Consider the following 14,899-nt stretch of genomic DNA (forward strand, 5'->3'; position numbering starts at 1 on the left):
CAGAGAGCAAGAGAGAAAGGTGCTGACCTAAGTACTTTGAATGTATGCAGAATCTGTAAGACAGAGGCATAATAAACTGTATGTAAACCCTGAATTCTAGCTGAAAAAGATGTTTTCCACTGAGGACAGCTTCACAATTCTGGCGCTAAAAAATATGCATCCTGAGATTGGACAGTTTAATTAATAGATGGCTCCCCATAATTTGAGTGGGAATTGACAGGTAATCAAGAAGAGGAGTGTAGAGGCATCCATGTGGTAATGGATTAGGGTTCAAGAGATCAAGTATGAACTGATGTTTAGCTTAATATTGAGAGAGCATCTCAGTTCACTCTGGGTTGCTATAGCAGAATGATCTAGACTGGGTATTTTGTAATCAGTAGATTATTGATCCCAGTTATTGTAGAGATTGGAAAATCAAAGATCAAGGTACTGACAGGTGGCAAGGGCCTTCAAGTAGAGTCATCACATATGGTAGAAAACAATAGGGAGGGTGAAAGGGGATCCAACTTGCTCTTTTATAACAGAACCAACTCTACCCACAAGAATAGAGCCCTCTTGGCTTGATCCTCTCTTATAGCCTCCATAATAATATCTTACTATTATTCAAATAGCAATTAAATTTCAACAAGCATTTTCAAGGGGACATTCAAACCATAGCAGATAGTTACACATGAAAATATCTATGTATGTGTGTGTGTGTGTGTAAAGATTAGTGTGTGTGTGTGTGTGTGTGTGTGTGTGTGTGTGTATATATAGATATCTATATTTATATCTCTATATCTCTCTATATATCTATATCTATCTATCTAGATAGATAGATAGATATATCTTCTGGATTTGTCATCTGAGAGGACCAAAAAGCAATGACACTTCAGCAGCAATGAGCATAGCTAGAATCAAATCTTGGTTTCTAATACCATTGCTCTCTTGAATGGGTCAAGAAATATACAAAATGACAGCGGAGTAATTTTACTGCCAAAAAGAAAGTTCTAATACATACACACAAAAAACACACAAACACACACATACACACACACACAATTAAGGGGTATATCAGATGGTAACATATGGCAACTGACAGATCTCTTGAGAGCCAAAACTAAAAGAATTAGAACAACAAAATAAATTATGTAGAACTATATCCCAATATACCAAAAAATATCCATGAGTTCATACTGATATTAACATTAAAGAAACAGATAAATGGGGAGAAGAGACAAATATCCTGTAGAGAACCCAAAATTATTTATGTATTCATCCTCAAGGAACTAGAATTAGTTCTTTGTTCCTTAAGCATGTGTCACAAGTGGTGAGTTTCCCAGGTAACATTTGTGGAAAGAAGGGTGTATTAGTCAACTTTCTCATTTTTGTGACCAAAGTATCAAACAAGAAAACTTGGAGAAAAAAAAAGTCTATGTGGAACTTCAGGATTCAGAGGTCTCAGTACATACATAACCCAGAACTCCCAGCAACCTGACCTCAGAGTCGGCACCCGTCAGGAAGGGCACCGAAACAGCTGCAGCACTGAGAGACACCCACTGGCCTGGGCTTCCCCACGCGGCCTCCAGCCAAGAGCCCGTCGGCCTCCACCACCACTCTCTCTGCCCCCTCCTGCTACAGACATCAGAGACTCTTCCCTGGGACATTTCCCCCTGCCCTGCTCTGCCCTGGCCTTCCTCCCGGGCTTCTGGGAAACCAGCGATGGTTCCTCATCAATTTCTCTTTCTCACACATTGTATAATAAAATTGATGTTCCAAAGACTTTTTTTTTTTTTTTTTTTTTTTTTTTTTNACTTTTTTTTTTTTTTTTTTTTTGCTTTACGACAACACGTTTAAAATAGAGGAGAAAATTTGAAAAGGAAAAACCAAAACCAGAGAGAGCCCTCAAGGCAAAAGCAGGAGCCGAGCAGCCTCCCATCCATGGCCTGGACCACTGGGCCTCCCTCTGCTGTTCAGTGTGGTAGAGGCTCAGGCACCTGTCAGTGTAGATGGGGACTCAAGTGCCTTGATGTCATGTAGAGGGAGATTCTCTCCTTGAGCCACTGTAGACTTGATTCTGTTTTAGCAGATTGCTTTGGCCACAAAGGATCCCTTTCCTGCTCTTCAGGCCCCTCCCTGAAGGGTGGTTGGCAGGTGTTGAGAGGACTCCAGAGTGTCCTGTGGCATCACCTCCATAATCCCATGGGCAGGGAAGCCAGAGGTGGGCCTGCCTGCAGCAGTGGCTGGGAATGGCACCAGCAAGCCTTGTGGCCTCCGAACCCAAAATCTCCTCCTGGCTGCTGCTAAAGGTCATGGAGAAATGAGCACATGGGCTCTGGGGACTGGTGATCTTAAACCTTCCCATGGTGGCTACTTACATAAAAGCCAAATGGCCATCAAGGAAATAAAGTTCCTAATGTAAGAAGCTCCCAAAAGATCTTCAGCTATAGATGATGGCCCTGGAGAATTCTACCACAGAGTGAAGAAGACCAACTGTATACAAACATTTCCAGGAAGTGGAAGCACAGGGAACAACTCGCCATGTATTTTATGAAGCTGGTATTGCCCGACCATTAAACCAGAAAAGCTGCTGCCAGAATAAAACCATCAGAGAAACCCCAAATCCACAGACCAAAGTCCATCAAGAGTATAGACACCAATATCCCCATACGATGCACTTTACTGAAAAGCCAAGAAAGGCACAGGAGGGTATGGATTCATGTAGAATAATGACGTGACAGAACTCAGCACCTATTGAAAAGGACTCCCAGATGGGTAGGACCAGGGAGTGTCAGGGATCCATCTTGTCCCCCAGACCTCCACACCTAAGAATAAGGTCTCTCTTGTCAGAAATAAGATGGGAGCCTAAGGAACCAGGGTGAGCTCATGGTTCAGCGTGGCTTGTGTCCTCATAGGGAGGCCAGGGCAAGTTTGATTCGGTGTGACTTAGGTTGTTAGGGGACTGTCTTCTGTTCAGGGGATGTCTGTAGTGAAACATTTGAGTTTTCTTACTTCTCACTTTGGGTATGTCCTAGAGGTATTTCTTGGCGGTTCCTGTGGGGGTTTCATTTCCCACGAGATAGGAACAGCAGCCAGATGGGAGTCTGTGGCAAGGTAACTTCACTGGCGTAGAGAACGCCGCTGCTGTGCCTCTCCATCCCCACCCCCTCAGCCAGTGATGTCACAATGTTACATGTGCACACACCGAGTTTGGTACTATAGAATCAACTTGGGGTTTTCTGCTATGCTGTTCTCTTACATCTCGTAGGAAACAAAAGTGGCACTAGCTTTTCTAATTGTCCTGGATTTGCTTCATCAGAGATCTGCCTTCATCAAGATCTGAGTCCCCAATCCAGAGTGCTACATGTCAACCCCAAGGAGTTCCCTCACACAGGCATATCTGAGTGGTGACCAACTGCACAAGAGTGCAGTCAGGCCATGAGGCTCCACCCGCAGGGATGGGAGGTGTAGTTTAAGAGTGCTTCCCCAGCATGCTCCAGGACGTGGTTCACTTCCTAGCAGTGCGTACATGCCCAAACACACACACACACACACACACAGAAGCATGCATAAGTATACATGTCCAGCATTGACAATGGCCTATGCCTGTGTGTTAATTAACTTTATCATGGCTTTGCCCAAGATACTCAACGAGAAACACTTAGAGGAGATATTTTTGGGGCAGGGGTCACAGTTCAGGAGTCTTTATATATTGCTGACTCCAATGCTCCTGGCTCAAGGTGAAGCAGCCCATCTTGGCCAAAGGGCCCTGCAGAGTAAATAGCTCACCACTTGGAAATCTGCAAGTAGAGCGAAGAAGGGGGAATGGGGCCACAGTGAAAACAACCTTTCCAGACACACCCGTGACCCACCTTTTTCAGCCACACCCCACATGCCCTTTGAGTCATGCCATTCAAACCAGAATGTACTGAAAATATTTGGGCTCTCACAGTCCATTCCCTTTTTCTCTGAAAATTCCTGTGTTCACAAAGGAGCTTTTTGGGGACACTTCATATACAAACCATAACAGAGGGTAATAACAGTATGCAACATGATATGAAGTTCAGCTTCAACAGTAATAAGTCCTATAGATAGACTGTAGCTTTGAAATGATGTTACGAGTTTGTCACTTCGTAGCCTCCCTTCCCCAAACCCAGAACTTCAATCTAATTATGAAAAAAAAAATCACAATTTGAGACACATTCTATAAAAATATCTGATCAACACTCCTCAAAATTGTCAAGGTCATCACAAAGAAGGAAACTGTGAGAAGTACCCTAGCCAAGAGGAGCCCAGTGACACATGATAGCTAAATATCATGTGATGTCCAAAATGAAATCCTGGAGCAGAAAAATGGCAGTAGATGGGGGGGGGGGGGAAATAAGGAAATATAAATGAAGTCGACTTAAATTCATAATAATGTACCATGTTGGTCCATTAATTGTGGCAAATGTACTCTATTAACATAAGATGGTAATAATAGGGGAGAGTGGGTGTTGGATACAGCATCCAGGAACTTTCTGTACTGTGTCACAACTTCTCTTTAACCCAGAACAGTTCTAAATCAAAAAGTTTATTTTGTTTAAAAATCTAAGTGTGGATTTTATAGGGAGATTTCCAGCTAAGCTTAATCATAACAGTGGAACTCTGCTGTCCCTCCAATCTCTTCCTTCTGTGCCCTCCCACCCCATCCCAGTCTCTGTCTTTTGTTTTGACTGTAACAGCCCTCCATTCCTACTCCAACATACCAAGCTTCTAAAAACGTCAAACCAGTCCAGTTGTTGTCTTTAGGTTGCACGATCCACTCAGCAGAACAAATCCCTATACTTAGCTGAACATCAATTAACTTAATTCCACAAGCACGCCCCGTGGACATATTAGCTCTCCTTCATATCCAATTTAGGGAGACTTTCTGAAATGGTTTCATTCTGACTCAGTGCCTGATTTCCAGAGAAATGCCAGAACTCTTAAAGTAAAAAGTTTATGTGGAAGAAGCTCCTACCAACCTGACTTCAAACAGAGGCATGATGTCCAAAAGTCCACAGGCTTGAAGAAGCAGAATTTATGAAGCTCAATTATAAATGCCATAAAAATTACAAAGTAAAATGAGAGGGCTCAAAGTGCGAGTATTTCACAAGATTAGAGGAGAAATAGCTGCGTGCCATGAGAACACACACAAAAAAGCAAAGCTAAGGGTAAAGGCTCTTGTGAAATTCTAGGTCCCCACCACCACAAGATTCAGATGAAAAATTCTGGGGCACAGAAGAGCTGAGCTCGTACTCAGATGGGGTGTTGGTTTTCACAGGCTCACCCAATGTGTCTCCTGATTCTTTTGGATTAACAATAAACAACCACACACACCCCCAAATGAAAGATAGGCAGATTCAGGAGTGCTTACAGTGGTCAGGAGATAGCAGTGTCAAATATCCATGAACTTGTCCACATTCCTATTATCCTCCACCTCCTGTCTAGCAGATAGAGACAGAAATGCATTAATTCTCTGTAGCTGTTGGATCTTCAATAAGCCGCAACAGGAACGTCCTTCATTGGTTAGCTAGGTCGTGGTGTGAGCCAGTGATGCCTGCCAGAAAACAGAGAACCACATTCTTCTTAAAAGAACCAGTACATATAAATGCATGTGAGGGCACATATGTAAAATGATAATACTAACTTAAGCAAAGTTACCAGTGTCTTCAAGATATTTTTGTTTTAAGAAACAAATACACAATTTTACTTGGTGCTAACCTTAAAGTAAATTACAAGCAAACTGCACCCGCCTCAATGTTCTTGGCCTTCACATGCAAATCTCGATAGCTCCCTGTGCTTCCTGGCCTACCATTCATTCGTGTGGCCTCAGAAGAAAATAGACAGTCCAGATTGAAAACAGAAAAGGAGTCAAAGTATTGGCCAAGAATGATCATGGAGCAGGAAGTCGAAGAACCAGCTGGAGCAGGAGCTGAGCTTGCCAATGGTCTTGGCCAGAGAAGGGACAGAAACTACCCCAGGAGGCAGAAACTATGAGATGGGATGGGGAGGGACAGTCAGAGGATTAGAAGACACCTACCAAGATTCTTTATAAACCCCAAACAATTAAGAACCCAGACCTAAAAATCTTCAAATCTCCTATTCACTCACTACTTATCTCAAGAAATTACGATAGTTTTCTGTCACCCCTCCTACTACTGGATAACTTGTATTGGCAGACTTTTAGAGGTTGTATAGTCTTCATGCATTCCCTCTTTCAAAGACTTCTCTATAGAAGGAGTGCCAAGAATCTGAGGCCACATTTTAAAACTGCCACAGTAGCTTTTGATGTTAAGCAGCAGCTGTGAGCTTCCAGAAAGAAGTTTGACTACTCTAAATCTGCTGTGCTGTAAAGAAGCCACAAAGAGGTCACAGGCAAATATTCCAGTTGTCACTGGAACATCCCAGAGGACCATACCCTTGGGCCAGCCCAGCCCTAGCACCAGGGACAGAAGTGAGGAAGCCATCATGCATTCAAATCATACAGATGAGATTCCGGATATGTGGAGAAGACCTCTCCCTCCTCAGCCATTTTTGAATTCCTGATCCACAGAACTCATGAGCTTAATAAAAATGTTATTGTTTCACACCATCAGTTTTGCAGTAGTTTATTGCTCAGCAATACATAATTAGAGCAGCTGGTATTTATTAAGTGTTTCTTCTGTATCCACATTCTATGTATGTTCTAATCTTTCTAATCATGCTATCAGGCGGATAGTATCATGTAGATGAGAAAACTGAGTCTTAGGTCAGTGAGTTTATTACAGAGCACAGTGATAGGAAATGATAGTGGCGAGGTTAAAGCCCATGATCATTCAAATCTGGTGCTGAAGCCCTTAACCCTTCCAGGGAAAATTCTCTGACCAAAAGAGAGGTAGAGAAGGAAAGGATGGAGTACCCGCCTTCCTCCCAAATATGTATTGAGTTTTCCACATTAAAATATTAACATGAAATATGCTATGGATCGAATACAATTTGTCCCCTCTGAAACTCCCGTGGGAATTTCATCCCCTTTGTGATGTATGAAGAGGATGAAACACTCTGACTTTGGTATTTGAAGGTGGGGCTTTGGGAGCCAACCCGTATTACAGAGTCAGCAGGGTGAGGTCTCTGAGACTTTATAAGGAGAGAGACTAGGACATAAGTACATCCCCGACTCTCACCATTTGATGCTTGTGCTGCTTCAGGACTCTTCCATCATCAGATGGCCTCGACCTTGGGCCAGAATCATGAACTAAAATAACCCTCTTTTCTTGATAACTTACCCAGTCTGTGCTATTAGCAACAGAAAATAGACTAAAAGTACTTTATTCTCTTGGACATTTCTCTTCTTATTTCTAAATTTTCCCAGGGATGAGAGAGATTGCTTACCTGCTAAAAAATCTCTGTTGTTCTTCATAATTTGGAGTGAGGAAGTGGTTAGCTTTTTACATACTTTCTGAACTTGCTTTCTTTGCTTGCTGGAGGTTACAGAATGACCCGATGAAGCTGGTGACTGGATTTTTGTTAGTTACCCAGATGGGGCATTTTCCTGCCTTTTTTAAAAAAATATTTTATACCTCTTTGAGGTTTCTGGGCCAGTGTCTCCACAACTTCAAGCTGAAGCGATGTTACATGGTTCACTTGGATGGATTCCGTTTATATATCACCTAATGCTTCTTCTATCTACTCAAAAAGTTTAAAATCCTCACCTACTTTGATCACTATAAAATATTTGGATTTCTTTGGCTTTAAATGCCTCAATATCTTCCTGCTGAGATTTAAAGCTCTTCGAATTCTGTGGGTATAAATTATAATTTATTTATTCACATACTGTCTCATATAGGTATTAAAATAATATTCAATAAAATTTTGGCAATCTCTTGTTGAGGGCCACAGCCGAGTCGGGATGACACATGGCATTTTTGCCAGAAGTAGTGGTTGAGAGGTGATGACAGCGAGTTCTCGAAGAGTTCCTGTTGAGTTCCGGTTGAGCTCTCGTGGGGATTCCTGAAGAGTTCGCATTGGTTGGGGAAGTGCCGGAGGAGGGATTTCCGGTTGGTGGTTCCAAAAGGAGCCCCGTGGCTTTCGGGAGAGTTCCCGGAGAGCGTGTGTGGAGTGTGCTGGTGGAGTTCGGAAATAAAGTTTGTTCCTGCTTGAGTGGCTCATGATTTATGCCCAGCCAGACTGCAGCAATCTCTCATGGTTTTGTCAGACTACTTGGTGACATCTTTTAGAATCAGTCTAGTGGTGCTGGGCTGGATGATCTTTGTTTCTGTGACAAGGAGACCATCATTCAGAAATGTTAAGCCATTTGATTTAGATAACATCGCTTAAAAGTACCAGGGGGAAAAAAACGATTCCATGACTTCTAACACTGAATTTTCTATTTACCATGCCATGGTAAATCTTCAGAATGTAAATCACAAATTATCAATTCTTAAATCACTGTAGTTAAAAATAGAGAATTTGAGGGAAAATCCAACTTATCCAGGCACTAGTTAGTACTCTGCAGATATGAGAAAAACAGCTTCCATTGAAAGTTTATTTTATTACTATGTATTTTTCTAGAATGTTTCAGGCCTTAACATTAAAGAATCCTAATGGTTACTCCTCTCATTTTCAGTTTAATATCTACTTTAAACTAATAATTTATCTACTCATAATGCTAAATATACCTATTCATAACTTAAAAATTGCAAGCAAAAATTTGAATTTGAATTTTAAATCCATCAAAAAGTACTTTGTAACTGATAATTCATGGATTATTCTGAGGCTCCATTTCTTAAGCTTCCCTTCAACTTGACCCCCCAAAAATCTAATTTGAAGCACAACCTCCATATATGCTTATCACCTTGCAATGGACGGCACATTTAGGCCTCTCCAACCTTCCTGGGTTGAAATCCTAACTCTAATGTGGTGGTATGTTGAGGTGGGGAATTGGGGAGGTAGGGAGGTTATCATCAGTGCCCTTATAAAAGAGATCTGAGGGAGCTCATTCATGTGAGCTATTTAAAGCCAAAGAAATCTTGTCATGTGAAGACATGACAAGAAGGCACCTCCATATACTAGAAATGGAGGACTCTTCAGACATTAGATGTGCCAGCATCTTGATCTTGTTCTTCCTAAACTCCAGAAGGGTAAGAAATAAATTTCTGTTGCTTAAGCCACCAACCCGTGGTATCTTGTATACAGCCCAGTCAGCAGAGCCCTCCAGGAAGCTTAATCATCGTCAGACAGTAGTAGTAAGCATGGACTCAGAACATGAGTTGAATCTTTCAAAGCACCAACCAGAACTGTGGGTGTGATCTGGATTTGTCTGGGCCTGTTGTTGAAAGGTTCATCATCCCCAGTAAGTAGAAGGTACATACCAGGAAGGCCCTGCTGATAGAGCTTCAGTGAACCATCTACCCCACCCTAAGGGTGAATGAAATACTTTTTAAAGTATGTCTATATTTCCCATACAGTTTCCTGGCTGAGGCCCCCCCATTCTTTGTCCTTAGATGACTTTACATTTGCATTGCTTCCTTGAAGGATGATTTTATATTCAGTGCCTCTTAAACTACCTGTTGGACAAAGAGTTTCAAAAAATTTCCAATCAATCTCAGATTGATGCTGTTACAAAATACAAAAAAGAAAAGGTCATTAGTTGACAAGTAAATTAAAGTTGTAACAATATATAGATAAATTAAAATATAAAATTAAGAGTTGGGCACTGTGGCTCACACCTGTAATCCTAGCAACTTGGGAGGCTGAGGCAGGAGGATCACAAGCTCAAGAACAGCCTCAGCAATTTATTGAGATCTTATTTATAAAAATAAAAAGGGCAAGGGATGTAGCTAAGTGATGAAGTACCTCTGGTTTAATCCTGATTGCCCATACACACACACACACACACACACTTAAATATGTGGATATAAAATATAAAAATTAAAAATGTAAGTCCCAATTTTTATTAAAGTCAACAGACATAAAATTTTTGATCAAATAATTGTAAAAAAATCTTCAAACACTCACCAGACTCAATGGCACATGCCTGTAATCCCAGTGGCTTGGGAGGCTGAGGCAGGAGGATCACAGTTCAAAGCCAGCCTAGCAACAGCGAGGCACTAAGCAACTCAGTGAGAACCTGTCTTTAAATAAAATACAAAATAGATCTAGGGATGTGGCTCAGAGGTTGAGCGCCCCTGAGTTCAATCCCTGGTTTAAAAAAAAAAAAAAAGTTTTCAAACACTTTCTTTTTATTTCAGTGTTTTGTGTGTTATAAACCAGGAATGAACACAGATCATTGAATATTGTGATTGTACATTATCATCAGGAATTTGTAGCTAAAATCACACCATTACACACTTACCAAAATAACTGATGTTAAGAAGATTGTCAATCCTAAGTATCTGAGGTACAAAAAAGTGAAGTACCTGGCATTCTTATAAATACTGCTGGTGGGACTAAAATCAGCACACTCCTTTGGAAAACTACTTTGTAGTATCTATTGAAGCTAAACATAAGCATCTAGTGACCCAAGGATTCCACTCCTGGGAAAATACCCCTAAGGAATGAATGGTATGTCTAACAAAAGGTAGGTAAGAGAATGTTATAGCAGCATTATTTGTAAGAGCCTCCAAAAGCAAATAACCCAAATATCCATCAGCATTAGAATGAATAAATAAATGGGGGCATATTCACATGATGGGATACTAAAGAGTAATAAAAAAGAATCAATGGCTGCTTTACACAGCCTGGGCCACAGACAGTTTAAGAGGCAGTGAAACATAAAATCAACCCACAGGATGTAATACAGATATGAAGTCATCTAAGCACAAAGAATGGGCCTAGGCCAGGAAACTGGATGAGAAATATAAACACACTTAAGAAATAATTTGTTCACCCTTAGGGTGGGGGAGATGGCTCTGGAAAGCTCTCTTGGCAGTGCCCTGCTCACATGTAAGCTCTGCTCTGGGGGCAGTGAGACCTACAACTATAGGTCCAGCATGAAAGAAGTGAGACCCCAAAGAAAGGAAGCCATTGGGGTCCATTCACATGAGTTCAAAAACAGGCAGAAGTAATCCAGTCAAAGAGGAGGCATTTCTCAATCCCAAGTTTGGGGGACCACTTTTCTGTAGTTTCTAAGTACTAGTTAATTAATTAAAAAATATTTTTATAGCAAGTAATTTTTTACATTTTCATTTAAGTTGCTTTTCAAATTAACACAGTATATTTAGAAGTGTCTGGACTTAGTTCAAAAATGTAAAACAGGGCTGGGGTTGTGGCTCCGTGGTGGAGCGCTTGTCTTGCCGGTGTGAGTCACTGGGTTCAATTCTCAGCACCGCATATACATAAAATGAATAAAATAATGGTACATCAACAACTAAAAGAAAAAATTTTTTTAAAAATGTAAAATAAAGATTTTAGTTAATCAACTACTAAATGAGGTTAAATCAACTAATAAATAAGGTTAGTTCAATGCATAACAAAATGTCTCCTGTGCCAGTACTTTTCAAATAATATGTGGTGTAGATAAGGTGTTTTGTTTGCTTGCGAATTTTCACTTCCAACTTGGTACAAATGTATACTTTTGGGAATTGAGTTAAAATTAAATATGAGAAAAATGAAATTTAAAATTATATATGAAATAGCTAGGTGTGGTGGCGCACATCTGTAATCTCAGAGGCTCAGGAGGCTGAGACAGGAGGATCCTGAGTTCAAAGTCAGCCTCTGCAAAAGCAAGGTGGTGAGCAACTCAGTGAGACCCTGTCTCTAAATAAAATACAAAATAGGGCTGGGGTCATGGCCGAGAACCCCTGAGTTCAATCTCCAGTACCTTCCCCCACCCCACCCCAAAAAAGATTTACAAAATAAAGGTTTTATTTTAAATTATTAGAGTCAACAGACAAATTACATCTCAGCAGATGGAGTCAAAAGAAATATATGGGACAAAACAAACATAGGGCTGGGGATATAGCTCAGTTGGTAGAATGCTTCCCTCCCAAGTACAGGGCCTTTGGTTCAATCCCCAGCACCACATACACATACACACACACAAACATAAAAATGGTATACACTGTTCATTGAAAGCATACATATATAGCTATTTAATGTGGAAAATTGAGTTTCAATCATAGTTTTTTCTGCAATTATAACAAAAAATAGTTATGAAGCAAATAATAATCTCTTTTGTTAAACATTGATATGCAAATTATCATTTGAACAAACTCCTATATGCATTTCACTATTCAAAATATTTAGCATGCAAAATGAGCTTGCTTCTCCCTTATTAATTTAACTACTATAGGTTGAGTTAGTGCCAACACAATTTACAGAGAATAAGTCTAAAACTTTCTAGCTGGACATGGTGACACATGCCTAGAATCCCAGCAACTTAGTAGATTGAGGTGGGAAGATTGCAAGTTCAGGCCAGGCTCAGTAAGTGAGGCCCTAAGTGATTTAGCCAAACCCTGTCTCGAAATAAAAATAAAAAATTACATAAAAAGGGGGATGTGGTTCAGTTCCCAGTACCAAAACAAAACAAACAAATACAAACAAACAAATTGCTTCTATATTTAGGTTTTTCTTCCTAGTAAATGATAGTTTTTGTTTATCTGTTACAGAAGGTAGTATAGCACCAACTTACCTGACAAATGTCATTCAAAAATACCATCTTTGTGAATCATTCCAATGAAAACAATGATTAATTCCAATTTTGAAAACTTCAAATAACTCAAAAATTTCAATGGGAAAATAAAAATTATAAATCATAATATTATATTTAAGAAAATACACTATGTTGTTTTCTCTAAATAGTTTTGGTCAATTTAAAATATATGATGTATGACATTAAAAAAAAAAACTCTTTACTTTGGTTTAAGATTATATTTAGCTTCAATAACATTCATTCCAGACAAAACAGTCACAACTCTGTGACACTGACATTGCTGACAAAAGTTAAAAAAAAAAAAAGAGGATCTAAAAGCAATTTTAGCAAGCTCAGGATATTTAAAAACTATTATCTCAAATAATTTATCTTCAACCCTTTGCTACTAGGCAGTTTTAATGATTTGTTTTGTCAATTTTTATCTAAGTTTATATTATGTTTGGATGGAAGAAATCAATTTTAAATCTGAGAATTTTCTATATATAGAAAATAAAATTCAAAAATGTTCCTTCTTATTCACAAGTTGATTGTAACTTTTCATGGGTGTGAAGTATCTGTTCATCTCTACTTCATTGACAGTGTTCACTTAATGTCATAACATTATAGAAACAATATTATTCCAAATTTCTAACTTCTGCTTTTGCATTTTCATTAGTTTCTTTCATTCAAAAACAATGTTGCTTCCCTTCCTCTCATGTAGTACTAAGATTATTAAATTACAAAGATATTAGATAATAAGAAAATGTGAATGCCGTTTTTAACATCTTTTTAAAATTGAAACACTGTTTTCTTATCTTGCTGAAACACCAGTTTTATCCTACAATTTAAGCATTTGAGCAGAATTTCCCCCTCAGTAACCATCATATCTCAACATGCACCTGTCCACACGTTAACATGGTTAACACTTGTTCATGATCAGATTCCATATTGTAAAATAATGGAGGACAGCCTTGTACATAACACACTGGCCTCTTCCTCTTTCAGCTGCCGTGTTTCTTTCATAGCAAGACTGTCCCAATAATGTCAAGGGTGAACCTCTTACTTAGAGTAGCCACTCCAAGGTGGGGTTCTGTCATTGTTATCAGAACACACTTCAACACGAAACTCGAACTGAAATCAGCCATGCAAATGTTGACCTGGTGCTTGGATTCTATGGAGGTATAAAAGTGCTCTCAAAGTGTCTAATTACTCTCGATCTCTGTGCTAACCTCACAGCACATAGGTTAATAAATAGTTCACAGATCAGCTCTGTTGCAGACAGCATTGTAGGCAGGACTTCTGTAAGCAGTTAATCGTATCAGATAATCTGCACAGGGAAGTTTTGTGCATAATGAAAGAAAGTTTGCATTAACAAATTAATTTCAACTATTGTCACGACTCTCTACAGCTAATGAAATCTGGAGTGATAATCTAGAACAGTATTTGGCACAGCATGCTTTCTGGAAGTACACGGAAGATATTCTGAGTCCTGGAAATCCTGTGCTGCTGTGGCTATTGATTGGGTGTTGGCTTGTAAAATAAATAATCTAGCAATTGTATAAATTGGCATCATATTAGATTCTAAAATATGATGCAGCATGGAAGAATCTGTCTTTAAAACAATAACATAAATCTTCCTTCCCAAATGATGGGGTGTACAGACCTCTCCAGAGTTAGTTTATTTTTGAAAAATAATTTCTTGAGTGTCAGTCATTACGTATTTCCTCTGCTGCTTTCTCTGGTTCACCCAGTTTTAGTCCATTGGCTCCTTTCCTCTCTTGGGCTTTTGGGGCCTCCTCTCATCCCAGGTCTATGTACTTTCTGCTTCCTCCACCTGGAACTCTTGGCCTCCAATTGTTGTTGTTGTTTTTGGTTTTTAAACTGGGGGTTGAACCCAGGAGTGCTTTACCTGTGAGTTACATCTCTGGTCCTTTTTATCTTTCATTTTGAGATAGGGTCTCGCTAAATTGCTGAGGTTGCTCTAGACTTGTGATACATAGTCCTGCCTCAGCCTCCCGAGTTGCTGGTATTACAGGTGTAGACCACCACAGCTGGCTTCCGCATCTAGTTCTTGAAGACATTGCTTCCTTTTCATCCTCGGGCTCCATTCAAATGTCCTTCAAGGCAGGACTTCATCCAACACCAGCCCAAAGGAGACACTCAGTCCTGCTCACAGCTCTCTTTCAGGTCTCTGCAAAGTAGTTCCAATGTCCCTTTGCACCTCAGACACCAGAAGGGGGTTCTTTTTGGGAAACAATTTGGGTTTTCCTGTCCACCACCATTTCA

Source organism: Marmota marmota, unplaced genomic scaffold (genome assembly GCF_001458135.2).
Source record: "Marmota marmota marmota unplaced genomic scaffold, marMar, whole genome shotgun sequence".
Classification (NCBI taxonomy): Eukaryota; Metazoa; Chordata; class Mammalia; order Rodentia; family Sciuridae; genus Marmota; species Marmota marmota.